General features: G+C 43.9%; 1 protein-coding gene across 7 annotated transcripts in view; it reads left to right on the top strand.

The window, feature by feature from the left end:
• The first annotated feature begins 6,440 nt into the window (after window positions 1-6,440).
• Window positions 6,441-23,324, top strand: part of MYO6 (myosin VI) — a 115,059-nt gene continuing 98,175 nt past the window's right edge. For 4 of the 7 annotated variants that reach the window (XM_052781682.1, XM_052781681.1, XM_052781680.1 and 1 more), the window contains exon 1: window positions 12,277-12,294. The gene's annotated coding sequence lies outside the window, so the exon portion shown is untranslated. Of the gene's footprint in view, window positions 6,497-12,276; window positions 12,295-12,730; window positions 12,753-16,081; window positions 16,144-23,324 lie in introns of those variants that run through there. The other 3 variants (XM_052781676.1, XM_052781678.1, XM_052781677.1) reach the window with 3 other exon arrangements.

Here is a 23,324-nt window from a genome sequence, read left to right as displayed (position 1 = left end):
AACACAGGTTCTAGTCCTCTTCAACATCTTCATTAACAATCTGGATGATGGGGCAGAGGGCACCCTCGGCAAGTTTTCAGGTGATACAAAACTGGGAAGAGTGGCTGATACACTGAAGGGTTGTGCTGCCGTCCAGAGGGACCTCAACAGGCTGGAGAAATGGCCAGGAACCTTCAAAGGGAAGCACAAAGTCCAGTCCCTGGTGGGGAACAACCCCAGGCACCAGGACATGCTGGGGGCCAAGTGGTTGGAAAGCAGCTTTGCAGAAAAGGACCTGAGGGTCCTGGTGGACACCAAGTTGATCGTGAACCAGCAATGTGCCCTTGTTGCAGAGAAAGCTAATAGTGTCCTGGACTGCACAGGGAAGAGTCACCAGCACATCCAGGGAGGCTCCCCTCTACTCACTGAGCTATGTCCAGCTCCAGGTCTGGGCTCTCCAATACAAGAAAAGACATGGTCATACTGGAGAAGAGTCCGGCAAAGGGCCACAGAGATGATTATTAAATGACTGGAGCATTCCTCCTGTGAGGAAAGGCTGAGAGAGCTGGGATTGTTTAGCCTGGAGAAGAGAAGGCTTAGCGGGGAATCTTATCCATGTGTATCAATACCCAAAGAGAGGATGCAAACAAGATGGAGCCAGGCTCTTTCCAGTAGTGCCCAGTGACAGGACCAGGGGCCATGAAACACAGGAGGTTCCCTCTGAACATCACTTTCTTACGGCGAGGCTGACCGAGCAGTGGCACAGGTTGCCCAGAGAGGCTGTGGAATCTCCATCCATGGAGATACTCAAAAGTCATCTGGACATGGTCCTGGGCAACTGGCTCCAGGTGGCCCTGCTTGAGCAGGGGGGCTGGACCAGATGACTTCCAGAGGTCCCTTCCAACCTCAATCGCTCTTTGATTCTTTGAGCTTGCTCTCAGTTCCTGTCCTTGCTGTGACAAACCTGGCAGGTGAAAGGTGGCTGCAAAGGAAATCCTGGGTGGCACTGCTGTGGGAGCGCTGCGGTTACAGGTGTGCTGTTCCGAGAATGAAGCTACAGGGGTCAGGGCCAGCCTATAGGTAACACTCATCAGAAGTTCATAGCTGGGCTGAATTTGGTCGCATTGCAAGACTAGCGGCAAAAGGTGTATCGCTGGCATACAAGACAAACTGCTTACCAAATTTAAATCTATGCTACAAGTCTGTAGGAAACTTTCTTGCAGAGCTTAATCAGTGTTACTGTTCTTTAACATTGTGAGCAGAACTGTTTTAGCTAGCGTTCAATTTGCAGAAAATAACCTAATTTGGAAAATTTTAAACTGAGCAGCTGAAGGTTACTGAGGGTTTTATAAGCAAAACGCAGCAATTTTTGATACCTGCTACGAGAAGCTGTCAGTACCGTGATCTACCAAATCCATACCGAAGTTCATTTAACTGCAGGTGAGTAACTTCTGTTCCATGAACAGCAGCCCTATGCCTGACATCTGTAGGTTACCCATTTACTGCAGGCTGCTTTTGTTTTTCAGATGAGCCTGCAGTTATCAACAATTGCTGTTCATCACCAAAAAGGAAATCCATATAGGTAATCACAGAGTATGGCAGGGGTGGTGGGGGCAAGAAGCAAAAATTAAAAAAAAAACTATGGTAATTGCTATTGTGTGTTACCTGTGTGGCTTTCACTGGATTCTCATTCCTACACTACAGCTCCTCCCTGTCCTCCAGATGAAATACCTAAACCCATGGGGCCCATTCTACTTTCAACGTACATGAGAGTGGGCCCATGATATCTTTACCAGAGAGAAGCTTCAGCCAAAACAAAAGCAAATCTTTCCCCAGAGACACAGGGCGTGTTGCACCAGGAATGGAATCCATCTGTCCTCAAATACTGGGATGACTCTGGGAATATCTTCCAGCTCATTTTCCTGTCCTCACCACTTGGGTTTATAGAATGAATCTGCTCACAAAGGTAAAACGAAAAGCAATGGACTTCAGAAGGATTATGAGTTGACAAGTTAGGGATTCCTCTTACCTCCTTTCATGCTATTATTTATGCAAGCCTATTTCTCTGGAGCTACCCACAATTCCAAACCATCTGCTTGCTTAATTGAATTACCCTTTAAGGAGAGGAAATAGAAAATTGGGGCCAGTCCAAAAAACAGAGCATCAGAAACCGGTCACACGTTGCTAGTGGTGGAAATGCAAAACCATCGACCTTCCTTAACTAACATGTTGTCTGATAACACAAAAGAAGAAACCACTTGCCAAATGGAATAAAACAGGAAGACTTTAAATAGGAGGTCTTGCCTTAAAACGCAATGTCTTCATTTTCTGTAACTTGAATGAAGCTGTTGGAATGCAGAAGGCCTGTGGAAAAGTCAGAATATTAAAAAAATTATGTGCAGTCAAAATAGGTGTTCATGTAAAGTCTACTGGAAGGAAAGGGGGGGGAGGATCATTTCACAGCTGTCAAAGTCAGAGAATTATGTAAGTGCACATAACACTAAGTGAAAGGGAGCAGATAAGACTTACACACCAATTCCCAGTAAATAATTTACATGATAAGGAAATGAATGGTGCTTATCTAGACTGAGCCTCCCTGGAAAGAAACCAAAGGTTGATGCTGAAAGGATCGCCATCTTGGAGTTGGTAAGCATACTACTGCTAAAATCCCAGCAAGTTTTCTTGTTCTTTCTCTGTCTCTGGACATAAGCTGCTGAGCCTTCAGCCAGCTAGAAACGTTCTTTTGCAAACATATGAGCAAGCTATTCTTTATCCAGACAAATAACAGGTAAATTGTGCTGGCAGGACTACGCTGGCAGCTACAATAGCTACATGTGGAAACTCTGCAAGGGTAATTCCAAAAATTCCAGTTTTAAAAGCAGTGAGTTTAGGTTTAGTTTTTTTCAGAAATTAATTGCAAAACTATAAAGTCATTTTAGGGAGTATCAAGGCACTAAACTGAAATACTCAACAGTCAGGGAACGCCAAGAGTTGATGCTGACAAGCCGTGAGGTATTTTAACACGACCACGTTACACAGTGTAATTACATCACATTCATATATATTTAGAGTATGTCAAAAAGCAATGTAAAGTAAATGAGCTTCTGGCCTCATTAAGTCGTTGGCTGTGACTTAAGTCAGTTCCCATGGACATTTTTACAGGCAGAACTTTACCCATTACATGTGATGTGTAAAACAGTTGTAGCTACGTGTAATCCACGGGGAAACCCAGCTAATACCAACATGATTTAAACACAAGCTTTCCGTCTGAAGAGATGCCTACAGTAAAGGCTCGTAGTCGATGTCAAGCCTGATTTTTGCATTTAATTTTTCATAATAAAGTGGGGGGAGAGAAACTTAACACTCACGATACTAACCACTGGAGAACAACCATCTCAGGAGTGAAAGTTCTAGCCATGCAAGTGTGAGCGCCTTTACTTTTTTGTATTTATATTGAATGGTCTAAATTTTGATCAACTTAATTATACATAAGAATTCACTTTCACAGAAATTTAAATAGCCAGGACGTTGTATGATATTCTTTGAAATGCAAACATACATAATATCCTCCCAGGGTTTTCTGAGAAGTCACCTGGGGTCCTTTACCTGCTCATCCTTCCTAACTACCCTTCCATCAGCTCTGACAGAATGCGGTGCTCATACAATTAACGCATATTTTTTAAAAATATGTGGCAACTTTAATGACAGAAACTGTTTACTATAATCTGTAGCAACCTGAATTCATATTAAAATATTCAATTTTAATATCTGCGTGAACAAAGACACCTTGGACATCTGGAATATCGTCAGTTCTTTGCAGCAGGGCTACAGCAGAGGGATGCGTACGTGTCGATAGTCCTCTTAAAATGTCACGCTGCCTTGTCTCGGTGGTCTTTCTGCCTTCGGCATGCTTGCGGGATTCCTTGTAGGCTGTCCAGAATATTGCATTTACACATTTAAGACGGTGCTAATATATATTTCTCATTCGTGATACTTCTTGTTCGTCACAACAGACCGTCGTGGTCTGATGGGTACAGCGTGAACCTGCCCGAGCGAAAGCTGTGCTGGCAGACCTCATCTGTGCATTGTGACTTGCGAACGGATGCTCCTCTGCTGCTGTTTCCCCCGCCTGACACATTGAGGTGCAGGAGGAACAGGGTGATGCTAAAGGCACCCTGCTTTCCCTCCCAGCCTCGAACTGTGTCTGTCTGTTACGCAGCTGTTAAGAAAAATTGGTCGGCATCTCCAACCTAGCTACACTGTTCCTGGTGTTCTGAAAAGTCTCGGCTAGAGTGAAATTACAGAGGTTGGTCCAACTTTCCTAGGAATGAAACTGGAAATGCTTCTTGCCTGCCTCCTTATATACAGGCAAGGGGTACAGTAAAATACATTTTGCCTTGTTTTCCCTTTCCATCTGCCAACCCCCCCCCTCTTTCTTAGGTTGAAGTTCTTGCCCTCAGATTTTACTTGTGTGTGAGTTTTCCTGTATTTTCCCAGAAGATTTACAGAAGAGAGGCTGCTGTGTCTTGGGTTATTTTTAGATTTCCCAGGGAGAAAAGAAGGGAGAGAGGAGAGACGCGCTCCTCCTGATGACAGAGCGGCACGTCAGATGGTGAGATAGTGCTCAGCACTGCTCAGCTTCCACAGCACCATGGAACCGACCAGCTTGTTTAGACAGAAAATATTTTGTTGAGCGTTTCCTGACATTGTATCCTGTTTTGCTAACAGAGGGGCTTTTATCCAGTCAGCAAATTTACATTTTCATTTAGTTGTCCAGTCATTCCTTCCTCCCCCCCAATAATAATTATCCATATCTGTCTTTTACAAATAAAAGTAAGGCTGAACATACAAAGTACTGCCCTGAAAGGTAATGCCAAAGGCAAACTCCCATCCTCTAGAAGTTATACGATATTTTGCTTTGTCCAAATTGTTAAACGTTCCTAGATTATGTCAAGCGAAGATGCAACTGTCAAATTCACCTTGCCACTTTGCAGGCGCGTGGAACGTTTTAAAAACCAAAACAAGCTCATAGCACGTTTCAGGAGTTGTAGGAATGTTAATCTGGACACAGGATTTAACTCCACCCGTGCTCTGCCCAGGATGCAGGATTACTCAGGCGCTTTGTGTACTCCCATTTTCCTTTCCATGTCTATATCCACAGTGATCCTTGACAGAACCCTTTCCCTAGAGAACCCCCTGGGTTTTCTCTTTATCCCCTAGAAGAGGCCAAGGCATCGTTATGACTATCGAATCTACAGGGGTTGATAAGGCTGGAAGAAAACATTTTGTTTAAATTATTTATTAGCTAGCGGCTGTACTCACAGTGTCCCTGGTGTTGTCCAAACACTCAAAAAGGATGCAGCGAAGCACGCCCTGCCTAAAGAAAGGTAGTTAGGGCTGCGAGATTAAGGAAAACACGAGAGATTTGGAAGTATGAACTGGTTTGTTTCCCTCTGCCAGCAAAATACAGAAGAATTTTATGGCCGTTGGGTGGAGAGCAAAGAGGCTTTGCGCATACAGTCAGGGTCACTGTGCCACTCACGAAGCGTTGTGTGAAGAGAAGCAAAGTCTTTACGGGAAAGCTGACAAACCCGCTGGCGACGCTAGGCACGAATGCTCGTAAAGCCGAGGGCCGGGGAGGCGATGCAAAACTCCGGCACGGCGGGTCAGGGAGGGGCGGCTGCGGCTGCCGTCGGTGGTTCGACGCCGTGGCCGAGCATGAGGCAACGCCGTCCGGTCGAGCCGCTCTCCCGCCTCAGGCCAGCCGTGGGGAGGAATAGCTGGGTGTAGGCAGGCGCCAGGGAAACCTGGCAGAACCGCCGCAGAGGCCGGCGGGGAGGCAGAGGCCGGCACCCCAGCCGCCTCACGGGACGGGGCTGGGGCAGGTGGACGGGACGCCGTTGCGCCATGGAGCAGCGGGCAGGACCGCCGCCACCCCCACCCGTGTAAAATCCGTCACGGCGGGCCCCGTGAGGGCAGGGAGACCGCGGGGCCTGGGCCCGGGGTGGGGGAGCTCAGGGGAAGGGGACGGGGGTTGAAGAGTCTCCGACTTCCGAGGTTCGCCGCAGCGGGGGAGCCGCCGCTTATTCCGTACCCTTCTTTAGGGGGTAATGGTTAATTAAGAGAAAGATGACCCTTTCTGTAACAGCATCGGTTAAAAAAAGAAAAAAAAAAAAAAAAGGAAAACCCCCAAGCTCTCCCAGAACAACCACGAGCCAGCCCCAAGCGAGGTGCGTCCCCACACACCAGCCCCCCGACGACCAGCTCCGCCGCGGGAGGGCACAGGCCGCCCCAGGGGCGCCGGGCCCTGCCCTGCCCTGCCCTCAGCGGGCGGCTAGGCCGGGGCTCCCTGTCAGGCAACGCCGGTGCGGAGGGAAGGCCGGCGGGCCCGGGCCGTCCTTCCCAGCCGCCGCCTCAGCCCCCGCCCCCGGCCTGCCCCTGTGGCGCTGACGTCCCGGCCGGGCCGGGCGGCGCAGAGCAGCGCAGCAGCCGAGCGCGGCGGCGGCAGCAGCGGCAGGTAAGGACGCGGCGCAGCAGGCCCTTGGCCCTCCGCCTCCTCCTCCTCCTCCTCCTCCTCCTCGGCGGGGGTGGCCGCGGCCCGCTGCCCCTCCGCTTTCGCCTCGGTCCGGCCCGGCGTCAGGTGCGGTCGGCTGTCCAGAGGTTTCGGCCGGGAGGAGCGGGGCTTTGCGGGGGGTCAGGCGTTCTCCGGGAGCAACCGGCATCGGCGGGGAGCGACCTGTTGGTGCGGGAGGCGGCCGGGAAGAGAGCCCCGGCGGCGGGGTGAGGGAGGGCCGGGCTGTACCCACACCTTCCCCAGGAGGGACAACCACAGCCTGAAGTGGTTTTTCTTCCTTAAACGAGCTGGCACGGGGATTTTTTTTCCCTGCGTTGGGTTTGCTTGGGTTTTTTTTTTTTTTAAGTATCATTCTCTGTAAAATGCCGTCCCTGCTGAGCTCTTCTCCTCGTTTCAAAAACATTTCCGTGCTTGTAGGCTTGTCCTTGTCCCAGAAAAGATATTTTTTTACAGCCTTGACTGGCCGCATGCAGTATGACCGGTAGCGCAATTGAAAAACATCTTCTCTTGGAGTATTTCTCCCTGAAGTGCTGTTGCAGGCTGCGTTTTTGGAGAGCAGTGTGATGTGCTGCTACCAAAAACTGATACCCAGTTCCTGTAACTTGCGCCCATGACTGAACAGGAAAACTGGGAAAGGTTCGTCCCCTGAATGGGCCAGCGCTTGAATACAACTTGCAATGCAGCATATTTATTGACGCTTGCCTGATACTTGGCCCTCAGGTTCCGAACTAGTAAATCCTAAGGCCCGTAAGATTGAGACATCTAAATTAATAGATTACAGGTTGTATAAAAGGACAGTTGTTATCTGTGATTTCATCTAAATATTGCTGGTTGTCAGCCCTTTTTTTATTGCTGGTTGTCAGCCCTTTTTTACAAAGGTGGCGAGAAGTAGTATTTCGTGACTTGTGCCCTGCCTTGCTCTCGGAAGGCAAAGACCTTTGAGACAGTCTAATTTCTTACAGTTCAGTTGGCATCGCTGGGCTGCGGAGCGGCCTGTGAACTGGGGTTCACAGCCGTCGGAGTACAAAGGTTGGCCACGGAGCTGAGTCTTCCTTGTGTTGCGAACGTGCCAAATTAACAGGGTAGAGATGAACTCGTGAGTTAAATGTCATCTGCGGTTTTTCTTTTCAAGGTGGAGGGGGGTGCTAGGGAAAAAAGCCTAATAACAGTAGAAATAATTTAATGGTTAAAATTATCCTTGTGCAAATTTAGAAGTATAGGTAAATGTCTTCTTGCAGTATTTGTTTAAATATCATAAAACTGTGCTAATGTACAAGTTAACTATGAAGCCAACGGTTTATAAAATAACTGCAAAAGGAGGATCTGAGCGTCGTTGAGGTGGGAGAGTAAATACCAAAATTGTCAGAGCACAAGTTAGAAACTTTTGCGATTGTTGTTTTTACTAATGTAGAAATTAGGATTTAGCTTGACTGTATTTTTAGTGGATGTGTTTTTAATGTGTATAAGTTAATAAACTATTTAGTGACGGTACAGTTATGCCTTTAACTGTGAAACTGTAAAGCCAGCAGTGTGAACATAAAGGCAGTAAAGTTTGCTGCGAGGCTTAATAGCTTTCTGAATTAAAACCATGTCAGTATTAGCTTGCAGATACTGTAAATTGAACTAGTTTCCCTATGCCCATATTTCTAGCCTGAGTGGGCGCTCGTGTATAACCTGCACTAACTATTGTGTCCTTCAGGATGCGGGATTGCTATGCGCCTTTGTTTTCATATGGGGTCAGTATTTTGACCCATTAACCATTATTTTCTTGTAAGCAAGGTGAAGCAGTGCTTCCTTGTGCTTGCTCGCAGAGGTGGAGAAGGCTTTGTGACCCAGTCTAACCATATTCTCTTGGTATTTGATAATGTTGGTCTGAGGCAAGCTTTGAGGTTTTAGGAATTTTGACGGTCTCGTGAGTGATGTGGCAAAGTAAAGTAGGGGCTAACTTTTTATTGTCGCTTTCAGTACAAAATGTGGAAGCGTTAGATTAAGCTGTCAGGTTCAAAACAAACAAAAGAGGGGTGTTTTGTTTTTGACCCAATGTGTAGTTAGTTAAGCTTTGGAAATATTTTCTGAAAGCATGTGGATGTTGCAATTTTACAGGGACTCGAAAAGCAGCCGGACAAATTAATGGAAGAAAAATCCACTAAGGCTGACTTGTACAGAGTGACTCCTGTAGCTCAGGGAGTTGCTGAGCTGCACGTGGAGCCTGGGAGAATATACTGGGAAAGTACTGCCAAGTATTTACCAAATTTTTATATTGATTTCAGGCATTGACAACTGCAGGCAGCATACTGGAGACGACAGACCTGCTATCTGACCCAGTAGGGCTGCTTTTAGGAAAATTATTTATTAATCTGAAGTGTTTGAGGACAGCTGAGCCAAATGGACCAGGTCTAGAGATAACAGCTCTGGGTGATTATTCTGTCAGAGTGATTATGCGTTGCCATCAAACTGGGAAATCAGCTGTAAGTGGTGCTGGGGGCAGTTCTGGCACCTTTGTCGTCATTGATTGTCTTTGATCAACAGAATTAGCCCAAAGTCTGAAGGAGACTGAGGAGGGGTTTCAGACCTTATTTTTGATGCTCTCTTTTGGAGGACAAGAGGTTTTTGATATATTTGATGGCTGTATTTAAGTACAAGATACTATTTTCAGGAAGGAGATCCCGTAATGCAGATAGGCAAAGTCAGCTTGGCAGCAGCACCACGGAAGCAGATCTGAGGGTTGAGGGGGATTGTGATAAGCAGTGGGATGCAGTACTGGTGAAGTTCATGATTTAACTTTTCGTACTAGCGAAGCTTAAGTTAACAGGATAATGTGTTCAGTTTTGGCCACGGCCATTTAAGAAAGATAAATGTAAACGTCTCAGTCCGGCAGAAATGGTCATCAAGGCATCGGAAGGGTTTGGAAAGCATCGTCTACAGAGACCGCACGTGTTTGGGAAGAGTGTTCTACAAAGGCTAGACGAGCTCAGTTCCAGCAGAAAGAGGATGAGATGAGGGGACAAGAAGATGCTACAGTCTTAAAATTAGTGAGAAGTGGTCTATGTCCTTCTCTCAGTGACTGTATTGAAAAAGATGAAACTACTTTGTACCAAAGATTTGATGTAGTTCTTAAAATCTGTTATGCTTTGGGGAAAACTGGAACAAACTGAAGTTGTGCAATCTCCTTTTTGCAAAGGTTTTTGAAAGTCAAAGAAGACTTGTGTTAAGGATGTATTAAAGACTTCCCTCAGGACTGTTTTACTTGTTCTCGTGTAGGGGGTTGAACCTGATGATTTCTTCAGGTGCTGTCTGTATTCTGGCCTGAGTTTATGTGGAAAAAAGTAATTTTAGTGCTCAAAAGAAATGCAGTTTCTGTGATAAAGGCCTAGAATCTTTCAATTATTGCTGGTCATCTGATGTTACAGCTTAATGCATTTGGTTTTAAAATAGTTAGTGTTGAGGCAAAGTATTGCATTTGACAGCAAAATGTTGTGGTTTAGGAGTGTAGCCCATAATCCTGTAGGAAATGTAGGTGTAGGATCATACTGTGGTATAAACCAGGAAAATCAGAGGGATAAAACCTGAGGTATTCATCATCTGCTGTAGTGTATACTGTATGTGGCTTGATAACCTGTGTCCAAATGTTGCAGCATCTTCTGTTCTGAAACACTTTTAAAGAATTGTCAGCGTATTTAAAAGAAAAAAAGAAATCAGACTTGTTAAGTAGTGTATTTTTCTTTAGGTACTCTCATTTTGAATCTGTTTTTTAAAGTATGCATGGGCAGATAAAAATGACTTAACATTTTAACATAGCATGCCACCTATTTAGGTTTTTGCTTTGGTGTTTCTTGGAATGACTGTATTACGTGTGTAGTAAATACTGGTGGCTGCGACTTGTGTTTTTGAAGTGTTGATAGAAACTGTAATAATATAAAGAACACATAGAAAAAAATATAGCTTTTGAACTGAAGTCTGTGGATGAAACCTTTTTTTTCCTTCTTCTTTTTTCCCCAAATACCAGTTTTGCGAAGCTAAATATGAAATATCACCAGCCTTTATAGTTTTTCCTAAGGTTCTGATGGCAAGAAAAAGATAAATGCATGAGCTCTTTAATCTCTGGCAGAACGATTTCTGTAAGTAATGACCACGCGTAGTTAATAGTATGTATTTTATTGGAAGGAGCACGCTAATTCTGTCTTTCAATGAGCGACTGTCTTAGAATACCAATTAAAAAGAATTGATTTAGCCAAAGCGAGCTTTCGCTTTTTCTTTTGTTGAACATTATGCAAAAACGGAGCAGAGGGCGATGGGGCCGGGGAGGGCTGGTTCGGTTTGGTCCTGCCGCCGTGCTGCACGCCGCAGCTCGAAGGCAAAGCCTTTTGCCACCTTGGACCTCTTGGCATGGCCTTGTGAAGGTGGTTTGGGAGCCCCTGCAGCACACCAACTTTTTCCCAGTGAAAAGGGAGTGAGTTGCGGCCAGGCAGCATTTACCCTGCAGACACGGTGCTGGCTGCAGCTCCTGTAGGCATTGTGGAGCTAAATTGCAGCTACTGCCAGTGGCATGGCATGCTCAAACGCTTGGTTAGCATGAGTTGGTGTCTGTGCTGCCGTGGCTATGCTTCAGGTCATACCCAGGGTTTACGTGACTCCTGAAGCACTTCTGTCAAGCCATGGGTCTTTCCTCGTCAGCCAAATGCTTCTCCTCACTCTGCAAGTAGGTGGATGAAGGGTAGTTTCTGCTTGCTCCAGGGAATGAGAGAGGGATGAGGCTATCTGGAGTTAAACCTCTCTTTTCAGATGTGCAGCTCGCAGTGCTGCTGCTGCGCTCACCTGATATCTGAGTGGTAAAGGCAGAACGGGGCCAGTCTCCAAACTGGGATCCGTCTCTGGCAGTGCCGAATGGAGGTCTCGTGAGCGCTGCTACTGCTGGGCTGGCCACGTCTGCACGTGCATCTTTCGGGGTTTGGTCTGCTCTCAGAAAAATCAATGGAGAAATTCCCAGAGTCTTCAGCTGGAAGTCTGAGTGAACCCTGGATTTGTAAATGCTCAACAAAAGGCCTTTTTTAACATAAAAGAAAACTTCTTTATTTTTTTGAAGCAACATGCCTTGAAAGAGCTTGCTGAATTTATTTTGCGAAGGTAGTTAAACAGACAATTAAATTAAAAGTATTATTTATGTAGTGGATAATTACTTAGTTTCGTGAACAAATTTGTTTTCTTTAACAATATTTAGAAGACTTATCTGAAGTTTGGGGGATAAAAAAAAAGAGAAGCAGGGAATGTAACAAAGTCAGTGGTTCACAAAAACCTCTCCAATATCAGCAAGAACTCTGGCTATATTGGTAGCAGCAACTTTCTGAATTATATTATAGAATTATAGAATGGTTTGGGTTGGAAGGGACCTTTAAAGGTCATCTAGTCCAACCCCCCTGCAGTGAGCAGGAGCATCTTCAACTCAATCAGGTTGCTCAGAGCCCCGTCCAGCCTGACCTGGAATGTTTCCAGGGATGGGGCATCTACCACCTCTCTGGGCAACCTGTGCCAGTGTTTCACCAACCTCATTGTAAAAAATTTCTTCCTTGTATCTGGTCTAAACCTACCCTCTTTTAGTTTAAAACCATTACCCCTTGTCCTATCGCAACAGGCCCTGCTAAAAAGTTTGTCCCCATCTTTCTTATAAGCCCCCTTTAAGTACTGAAAGGCTGCATTAAGGTCTCCCCAGAGCCTTCTCTTCTCCAGGCCTGATCTGAAGTCCTGTAAGTATTGTTACATTTCATATTTTGAGCAAGTCAAGCTTGTGATTTGTGTGGTCCAGAACTCCGTCCCTCTCATCTGCTGTACTCTCTTTGTTGCCAGTGACACTCAGCAAGGTTTTGGTCATCTCAGGTTCATTCTTAGTGCCCCAGATCCAAAGCAACCTGACTAAAAGGTGTTACTGTAATAGCCGTGTTTCAGAAGAAGCTGCCTGTGGGAGGGCAGCGTGTCCTTCTCCCGTCCTCTGGCACGACCCGTGAGGGAGGCCGTGCCTGGTGGGGTGAGGACAGAGGACACCTCCTTCTGAGTTCCCATCCGCGCTTCGCTCTTTCCTGATCTATTCGAGTGCAGCCCATCACACCCGCTCTATAGTGGCAGAGGGGACAGCAATAACAATCTTTCACGAAATCCTCCGTGGCAAAGACTGGCTGTTTTGCTGCATCTTCCCTTTCTCAGCTGGGTGAGTGCTGTGTGCAGGCATGCCTAACCTGCCCACCATTGTGCTCCTCTTGTTTAAGGGGAGGCACTGGAGAGTTTTGGGAGGGGGATGCTCTGTACCACCAGGTTTAACGGTGTGCGGTAACCTCCGGTGCTGGGGGTCCTGCTTAAGTACTGCAAAGTTTCCAGGACAGGGATCAAAGCATTCGGGAATGAAGAATCTGACAAATACTTTTGATAACTTCAATTTTAATGATTCTCTAGGGTTGCAATTTTGTGAGTAGTTGGGCTGAGGTAATTGCCTGCTGGCCCCCCGAAAGGAGGAAATCTTCCCACGGCTGTGCCCTCCCCTCTGCTCCCTTCCCAGCAGTGCTGATGGTCGTTGGGCTTTTCCACATCTCAGTGCAATCTGCTGGCTCTGCAGAAAGCGACAAGACCCATCGCCTTTCTCTTCTCCATATCCCTGCTGCAGAGGGACGTCGTGTGTTTCAGAGCTTATGCAGCGGGGCAGCAGGAGCATGCAGTGAGGAGCAGAAACGAGGGGAGGCAGATGAAGGGTTGTACCCCTCTCAGGGTGGTAAGCTGTTACCCCTTCACCTCACTCTCTCTCGGGAAACTACAGCATTTTCTGCGGTCTCTTAAACCTCTGTAACCCTTCGTTGCCTCTACCAAAAGGTACACAAATGCCTCCAGTAGCCCTGTTGGCAGAGAGAAATGCGGACGTAAAGAGTGTACGTGGGGGATTTCAGAGTCACAGCAGTAGGACCGGAAAGGATTTTAAAAGATCAGGAACTTCAGAGGGCCCTAAAATAACATGGACTTTTATTACTGTGTAAAGATATGAACACTTGGTTTTAGTACATGTGATGGTTTTGGGGCGCGGGGAGGAATTTTTTTTGTGGTTTTTTTTTTTTTTCTTACCTGGTATCCTTTACAAAGGCAGGAAAACAAATGAGATGAATCTTTGTCTCGTTTTGTGGGCTCCTAGTAAGTTGCTTTTTTTGCAGTGTTTGCTGATTGCTTTAAAGCCTTTGCTGTGTTCATGCAGCAAGACTTTTTGGCAGGTGCTTGGGTACATGAATGGCATTTTGCAGCGTATTGTTCTCTCTGCTCTACTGCACGGGGCGTTACTTACGTGGATGCTACAGGGACGATGCTCTTTCTCCTTCTCTCACACTTGTTGGCTTGCCTTTCAATCAGCATGCTGGTAGGCCCATTTTCTCCTCCTCTTTTAATTTTTTTCCAAAAATAGACTTGCCAGCTGTGTATTCATTTGTGTAAATAGGCAAATGCACATGTTGCATCATCACTTTATTGTCCTCGTTTGCTCTTTGCTGGGATAATTTCTCAGAGGCTTTAATGGTTTTTATAGATTTCAGTAACTGATCTTCTTGTGGCCATGGTTAAGAGCATCGCTTCAAATTTCAAAGATCTTGGGAAACAGAAGAAAAGCGGGCTTGTCTGTCATAGTTGTCTTGAAATGCAACCGTTGGGAACGAAGCATTTAACTGCAAGTGTACAGAAGAAACAGAAGTTTCAGAGACAGTGTGATGTTCTTTGTTTTTGATTGTCGTCCCATTACAATACTCTTGCATCTTCTCAAGCATCTGAAATTAGTCATGGTCAGACACTCAATCTCAGATTATATGGACCTTGAGATAGTATTTGGTTAACTGCATGGATGTCATATATTAAAATAATTTTTTCTTTGGGTGTTTGGAGATGCGTTGGGGCCTTTTGAAAAAGTAGTGTAACACCTTAGTATTTTTTTAGATCATTTATACAAGAACATATATTAAGCTTTGGTTAGGGGAAGGATACTTTTTCAAATACATTTTGTATCATATCCTGATGGTAATCTGAAACAAATTTTAGATCTTGTTTTATGTTTTGCTCTGAAGTTTGACATCCTTTCAAAGAAAAAGATTATTTCTTGCTAACCTAGGGAGAGGAATCTTAGACATGAAGTTTCTTAGCCTGTTATCATGCTGTACAAGTCATGTCTTGCTCAAAAGGTCAACACCCACAGAACATGTTTTTTGCAGCGCAGTGGACTAAGAAGCTGCTTTTCTTGGGGCTGTAACGGTCTTTCCTATTGTAAATGAAAATACAGTCTTTCGATGGTATGGCATCTGATGCTATGAGTATTTGTGTGTTACGTGCTAAATTATAATTGTATATATTCAACACCAAAGCAGCAATGATAAATATAAACAATATGTTGACCATGTACTCTTATGGAGTATTCTCTTTGAATTTAAATCCTTGCAGCCTTTCCCAATTTTTCATACATATATGTATTTTTTTAAACTATTACATCAGATTTCATTTAACTTGGAACTGAAAGTACTTTTTTTTAATAAGTGTTGGAGTTAAGCTTCTTTATTTCTCTTGATATGGAGTTGCGTGTCTGTTCATGTAGTAGTCAGCCTAGCAGGGGTTTTAAGATATTAAGCTGGTTCATAGACTTTTTTTTAAATTGCCCTTTGCAGCTTCTGTTGCAAACCCTTCTGTTATGGTCCTGGATCAGTTACTGAGCTCTGTAGATGGAGAATTTTTTTTTATCCTTTTAAAAAAAATGCAGTTCTACTATTTCCTGATTTTTTAAAAAGTTTTTTTGGTAAAAAATTTGGGAATTCATGTGAGTAATAAGTACTGACTGCTTGCGTGCATCAGATGGAAGTGGAAATTTGTATGGTTTCAAAGAAACCGGCTATTTGAGATGAGTTGTTTTCTGTGTTAATCCTGGTTTCTTTCTGAATCCCTGTGGGAGGGAAGAGGGCGGACAAAGGCCACTTTATGCTGCTGGCGTGTTTGCTGAGTGACTCTGCTGCTTCAGCCCTCGGGAGAGGGTAGAAGCAGGGGAGAGGGAAGCGAGGAGGAGGAAGAGGAGGAAGAGTAGTTTGAGGTGAGCTCCTTCTTGAGGAACGTGTGAAGGCTGAAGGACAATGCCAAGGTGGGAAAGCTGGGGAGCTGAGAGGACCAAAGGGACCCCAGCAGATTCAAGAGGGGACTCTTGAAGATTGTAATGGAAGGAAAATGCTGGTTTGACTACTTGAAGGCAAAACAGGTTGGCATCAGGGGTCGACCTTCCTACCATGCCTGGGCTGGACTTTAAAGCCCTGTTTTCCTCCTCAACTGAAAGATGCTGCCTCATCCCCATACATGCCCAGGCACTGACCCTGGGTGTAAAAAGACCACGAGGCCTTCCAATTTGGGCTAAGTATTTCGCCCCAAGACAGGTAAAGGTTTTGGAGTGACATCTGAAGTTGTGCTGAGGTGTGGTTAGTTGTAATTAATAAAAGCTAATTGGCTCATGTTTTCCTAGGACTCGGCACATTCCTTCTAGCAGCCTCCCTTAGTTCCATCAGTCGTCTTGTTGGAAATGGCCAAGGAGTTTTGAGAGGATCCAGGTAAGACAGGAGCCTTCTCAAAGGATCTGTTACTTCCTCCACTGTACATACTTTATGGAGAAATTGGGACGGGCAAGATACAGCTGTGCATGAGGCTCGCGTGGCTGTGTTTTGTTTAGTTTGATCAGCTGTTCCATTTTAAATTCACGGCCTAACTTTGTGATGAGCATCTTACAGGCAGGCAGACCCACAAAACTCGTTAACTGGTAGTCTCCAGTTTGACAATGAGGTAAGCACATCTGTGTGATAAATACAGGATTTTTTTCAAGTATTTAATTTTACTTTTTTCAGGCCTTTGCTTAAGGAAAAGCTGTGTAACTATGACACACCTGAAAATACAGGAGAACCAACTTGAATATGAAATACTAGCCACATTTGCAGGAGAAACAATTTTATGTTGTGAGGAATTAGCGTAGTTGTGAGGAATTAGCGTAGTGGTGTTAGCAACCATTTAAACAAGGTTTGGTGGTTGGTGTGGGGGGCTGTTTATTTTTAAAGCTCATGTCTTAGCAGTCTTTGAGTTACTACTGTTGAAAAAGAAGGGTGGGGTTTTTTTTTTTTCCTTTTTTTTCTGCCACATCACCACTTCCCTTAAGCATCTCCTGCAAGTGTTTGGACTATGCTGAACTTTTAATATAAGCTAAAAGCTTGTACTAGTACCTAGGGAAGTTAGAAAAACTAAACCGCCTTCTCTATTATTGTACCTCTGTCAAGGTCTTCACATACATTTCAATACTAATAAGAGAATGTGGGAGAAGAATGAAGGGGTTTTTTTAAAGATCTTCCTGTAGCTGTGGCAGGATTTCCCCTTTTTCAGGTACCAGGGCTCTCCTCCAAGGGCCCCTACCCAGCTGGGACAGGAATGGCTTGGTGTCAGCTCGGGTGCTTCAGGCTATAGTGAGTCATATGTGGGGCGCAGACCTTGGTTCGGTGATAGCTGATACCACCTCTTTGCACTGTTGGATGTAATGGCAGTCAAATTTTGACCCAGATGCATGTGATAACGTTCATTTGGAGTTCACCAGAGCATAAAACATAATGAATACTCCAGTGTATATTGTTAGCATGTCACCTGGATTGGCTTCCTGGGTTGCATTGTGTCTTGCCCATCGTTCAACTGCCTGGATCACTCTGGGATCCAGGCTGCAGCGGAGGTGTGGTCTGGATCCTTGGTGCTTCAAATGCAGGTATTTGTGGACTCCTTCTGAACCAGACTTCATTTTTCAGGATCAGCTGCTGCCCTTAAACAAGCCCTGTGTAAGTTATGCCCAGGACACCTGCCTTTTTTTTTTTTTTTTTCTTTTTTCTTTTATGTTGCTAATTCCAGGATATCCTGCCTTTTGTATTTCACAACTTGCTGGAAATAAGAAGGATTTGCATGGCGTCAGTCCTACAAATGAGCGTGCAGCTTCACATGCTCTTTGTGGACTGCATATACCAAGACAGATTGCAAATGGAATTTGTACAATAGAGCAAGTAAAACTGGCTACATCAGTGTGGTTTTCTGAGGATGAAAGAGGTGCTGGTTTGTGTTTTACTTGGCAGACAGGCTTGGTGTCTAGGGAGAAGAGCAGTGGAGAGACGCAGGGCAGAACATCTGGTAGAAACAGAATTTAAGGATTGGAAAGAGTTTTAAACAAAATCCATGTTTTTCTCTACTCTGCCTTCCCTTGTTGAGGATGACCAATGTCATGCCAGTAAGCGCTGGATTGGGGATGGCTGTAATTACTTGGAAGCTGTCAACCTACAATTAACCCTGCTTGTCAGCCTGAGGTTGGGAGAGTGACGTGGAGGACACATTTGCTGTGGGGAACACTCCTCTCATGGCAAGCTTTGCTCATGTGTGCCCAGCACAGCCTGGGAAGCCCTGCAGTAGAACGTGCTTGCTCCCCACGTGAATCGGCAGAAAGGAGTATTTTTTGTTGTTGCAGGCTGTTGTGGGTTGCTGCTCTGCTGGGGACTCCTTTGGCTACTCACAGTGGTCCTTGCGCTGGATGAGATCGCACTGATCTTGTTCTGGGTTGGCAGAAGCACCTTGTCACCTTGCCAAGAGCACCCTAGCAAAGAAAGCCCTATGGCTTTTGCCACCCAAAGTGAGTATGGTTTCACTAGATTCCTGGACCAAAGCAGCAATCTGTTTTCCTGTTTTGGGAAAAATGGAAGCGGGCTGAATACTGTTGCACTGAGATGAAGATCTGCTTTACAAGCTAATTTTAAGTGCAGCTTAACGTGTAAGTGGTTTAGAGTAGAAGGGTTTGAGAAGGGGAGTAACTACCAGAGGGACAAAATTATTAATGCTGGTGTTGTCTAGGGTGGTGTAGGCAGAAGCAGCCCCGTGATGTAGGGAAAGCACAATCCGGAACAGGGGCTGCCGATGTGCTGAAGGGAGGAGGCTGAGAAGGTGTGGTTCACCTTCCAGGCTAGCTGGGCTCAGAGGCGCAGCACGGTGCAGGACCAGCACAGCTCCCCTGGCAGGATGGAAAGCTCCTGGCCTCCTGGTGTTCCCCAAAACCAAAAGCAGTCCAGAGCATTTCAAGGAGTTTTTCTTACCTGGAATAGCATCGGGGTGATTTTCTGGGATTGGCCCTTTCTGCTGCCATGTTTTCTCTTCAATATCTTCAGTGATCCTGCCATTTCTTGTGTTTTTTGACTTGCCGATAGCTGGCAGTTTTAACAATAAATGCGAGTTTCTGTCTAGAGAGCAAAGAGAAACTTTAGAGTTTCCCTCTAGAGAGCAAAAAAAAAAGGCATTTTGAGGCTGGGAGAAGAAATAAACTATGGGATGGCTAGAGAAAGGGGAGAAGCCAGGTATCAAAGAAGATGAAAATCATTCACTACAGTCAAGGCCTTTCTTTTATTGCACTGCTACAGTAGAAGGGCAGGCCAGGTGAAAAGTTAGTCCTCTGTCCTATACCTCCCTTCCCTTATGTTTTTCAGCATAAAACTAGTTCAAGAGACCCGCAGCAGTAAAGGCTTACAGGAAGGCTGCTGTAGTTATTAGAGCACTTCCTGGGTGGCTCAGGATTTCTCTCCGAAGCCACACCTGGTGTATTAGGGTTTCCTACACTGTTATTACAGGACACACTCGGTATACATTTCCAGAATGATGTCAAAAGCTTCCGTATCAGAGCAGGATCATCATAGAGCACAGGCTGCTGGATATGTGAAGAAATTAGTTAAATTACAGCATCCAGTAAAACTTGCATGAGTTTTATAGAGTAGAAGCTGAAAAACCAAATACTTTTTTGATAACCTTTGAAATATTCTCTGTTGTGCATTTAAACTTGAACGTCAGCAGACTTTGCTAACTCGTCACTCCTAAAAAAAAAAAAAAGAAATAATATTTATTATCTCTTAACAGACTGGATGCAGTGGTATTGTTCTTTTAGCAAAATTAGATTTGTATCCTTCACAGGTCATAACACTGGGAGGTTAGCCAGCATGGCTTACCCTTGTCTGTGAAGGGAGTATAGGAAACGGCTATTGCTGGTTGTGCAGCCATTTGAGAAGGCATTTGATTAATTTGTTTTCCTTGTTGTTCCCAAGTTATTGGAGTCATTCAGGAACGATGTATTTTTTTTTTTTAAGTTTGTCAGAGTAAACCATTATAGCTAGCAAGTTCTTTTTACTAGTCACCCAAATAAAACAGAAGCTCTGGACATTGTGAATTTCCTTTTAACAGAGCATTGATACTGAAATGCAATGTCAGGTTGTTGGTTAATATTATTAATTTTCTTTCTGTGTAGTAAGAAAGAAATACTGCCTGCTTTTGGTTTTTGGGGGATAGTGTGGCAAAAATGTACTCCAGGTTTATAGTTCAGTCTTCTGAACTATAGTCGAGTGCTTCTGTTAAATATCCTCTATTTATTAATAGAAATAATAAGATAATTCTTCAGACCTTGTGTCCTTCAGTTAATAAAAGGAAACATGTACATCCCTGTAATTGAAGACAGGTATGCTATTGTGGAGGGTGGAACATGAGTCTTTGTAAAGAGAGGTGGACTCTCCATTAACACAGTGTGACAAGGGTACTGATTCATCTGTTGATGCATTTTGCAAAATGGGTCGGTGGTTTTTTTGTGGGCTTTTTTGGCTTTTTTTAGTTCAGTGGGTTGTGAGTTGTGTCAGTTGGGCTGCTTTGTACTGTCATCTTAACTCTTTTTGAATGCAATTATTCTTGTGTTCTTGCCTCAAGACTTCCTATAGGTCTCTGGAAGGTGACTGAACCCCATGTGTTTATTGCGATGTCTGTCTGAGCACCAAACAAAGGAATTGGGCTTTTCTGCGTTCCTGAGGAAGTGCCTGACTTGAATTAACCCTCTGAGTTCTTCCTTGTAGTCAGATTTGTCTCTATTCTACACATAATTGTTTCTTTTACAGTGTGTTTTGAATTTTTTCGAAGATGACGTTAGAAGATCTCTAAACATATGATGTTGTAAGACAACTATACTTACAAGCTTTTAGTTTTCTAGTTTCCATGAATAATTCAAAACCAAAACCTCTTCCCTAAGGAAGATTTTTACTCCAGAGAGAAAATACAGGAAATCTATGTGGATCTTAGTATTAACCCCCCCTGCCCCTCCAAGAGGGTGCTCAGGTCCTTCAACAGTGTGAAGAAAATCCGTCATGAAAGCAGATTTGAAATACTTATATTCACAAGGAAGAATTTGAATAGGTCATATCTGACTTTCGCGTAGAATTTCCCGATCGCTGTAATTTAAGCTCCTATGGAGCTCAAATTTTGGATGAATTTACAAAGAAGATATATGAACTATGTGCATCTGCAATAAAGCATGTATTTGCTGGAACATAGGAAGTGCTGAAGACCTCCAGACTAGAGTCCCAAATAGAGTGCTTGAGTGAACTTAAGTTGGAGCATTGGAGACCAGAAGTCCAGAAAGCTGAAGAGGATGCTTTATAAAGCCCTGAGCAAGGGAGTCATCGGGTTGTCTTCTCGTGGGTGCATTGATGATAAGTTTCATGTGATCCCACAGTCTTTCTTTCAATCACAGCACAGTCTCATCTGCATCTTTGATCAGTCTGTCTAGTTTAGAATTGTATTTTTCATCCTTTAAAAACTAGTAACATGTTAGTTTTCCATGGGAAAAAAAAAATCAGGGACTGTTTTGTGGCTTACTGTTTGGCAGTCAGCAGTGAGGGTCTTGCTTGTAATCACAAATGCATTAATTAAATGTTTTTATCATCAGGACTTTGCGTGTGACTTTTTTAGCTGTCTGGTAGACCTTTTGATTGACACTGATGTTTTTGAGTACTTGCAATATCTGCAAATGCTGAAATCAGCCAGGAATTGACTCTGAAGTGTTTCTGGCAGAAGGCACTAGCACTTACCTTTGGCTGTGTCTGTGTATGTACTGAAAATAAATAAAAAAGGCAGCTGCTTTGCAGACTGGGTGTGATGTCTTGCAAATCAGACTGAGAAATATTGAACTAGGAAGAAAAAAAATCTAGTCCTAATTTAAAATCTGTGTTATTGGTTAAAAGTAATTCTACAAAATATTTTCAAAACGATTGATGGTCTTTGTGTTTGAAGTAGTGCCTGTTTCTAGTCTGTGTGGTCTTTGCTTCCAGTGCCTGTGTATTACAGCTTTTTCTGCTAGATTGAAGAATTCTGTAGTTTGTTGTCCATATAAATATTGTATATATTTAACCTGTGATTACATGGTCCTTACCATTTTTTGTTTGGCAAAGGAAAGGGTTTGCTTAAAGCTTCATGGAATTCCTGTGTGGCTGGTACTGAACACATAGAGGAAAGTTGTAAAGATGTGCAAGAAGAAAATGTTTTGCCTTGGCCTTGGAAGAACAAGGGGATGTGTCTTCAAGGTTAGAAATTAGTAATAATATATTTTTTAGTGGGAAGGATTTTGAAACTATTCCTTTAGATTGGGCTAGAATTGGAGGAAGGCTTTAGAGGTGCTGCTCTTGATCACAAAAGGTATTTGAATTAAAAGAAAAAAATATAAGAAGATTTAAGTATCTTTGAAGCACACTTAAGAACTATTTCACGTTATCCTCTTCTCTAATTGATTAACTGGATAATAGGTTTAAATGTGCCAAATAACAAAACCCATGGATTTTATAGCAACTGATCTGAATTGATCTAATTAAGTTTGGTTTTTCCTCTTGTGTCACCTGGGTGAATCCTAATGATGTATAGCAGGTTCCATTAAATTGGGTTGTGCCTGTTTCTTGGGAATGGTGTTGAGAAAATTAGAAATTTCTTCAGGAACATTAATTTATTAAATAAAAGTACTAAGTGGAAATGGCTGTTCGGTGTGTTTCTGCTCCAACTATATCTGGTCCTTCTCACTCATTTAGGCAACTCCATTTGATTGCCTTTCTTGATGGTCTTAATATCGAGCGTATTGACTGCACTTTGTATGTGTAGATGTGTAGCTGATACATGGTTTGAACCTGTGATTCAGGTGTGATGTCAGTTTTGCTCCTTACCTTGTAAAAAGTATTTTTGATTTCTGGACCCCCTGAAGTTTCTGCTGGGCAGCTGGATTCTGTCAAAAATTTCACATCTGTGGCTCTTTGGAATATTATTTTTTCTTAATCCCCTTTTGGGGGCTGCCAAACCAGCAGTTAATAACTGTTCTAGAAGAGTGTTACTTAAATCCTAAAGGTCGTATTGGCCAAATCTCTGTGATCCACACGAAGTGCCCTATTTTTACAGTTGGGAAACATGATGTCAACTTTCCTTGACATCAGATAGCTCAAAGAAATGTTGGTAATCAATTCCAGAAGCTCTGCTGTTGGAGTTTCTGTTATGTTTTCCCTTTTCCCTTTGTGTTGCACAAACAGAACACAAAATATAGTTGTTTGGTAAATACTATATGTACTTGCTTCTTTCTGAAGTGTTTAAAAATACATCTTTATTCTCTGAAAAGTAATGATTTTCTAGATTGGCCTTGAACATCCGAACTCCAGCTGTGTCCAAATAATTCAGGCCATGCTTGTATGCATTTTGAGATTTTTTGCAAAATGTTACAGGTAACAATCAGCTGGAGGAGGTGAGAAAACCTGTTAACTTTTCAGAAATCTTAAACGAAATCTTCAAAGCTATGGAAAAACCATTAGGTTTAGAAAGGTCTGAATTTTTAACCCGAATCATTAAGAAAATACCCTTAATTAATGTTTCAGATATTCTTTGTATTTCT

This window comes from Harpia harpyja, chromosome 3 (assembly GCF_026419915.1).
Source record: "Harpia harpyja isolate bHarHar1 chromosome 3, bHarHar1 primary haplotype, whole genome shotgun sequence".
Taxonomy (NCBI): Eukaryota; Metazoa; Chordata; class Aves; order Accipitriformes; family Accipitridae; genus Harpia; species Harpia harpyja.
This window is presented reverse-complemented; position numbering and strand designations above follow the sequence as displayed.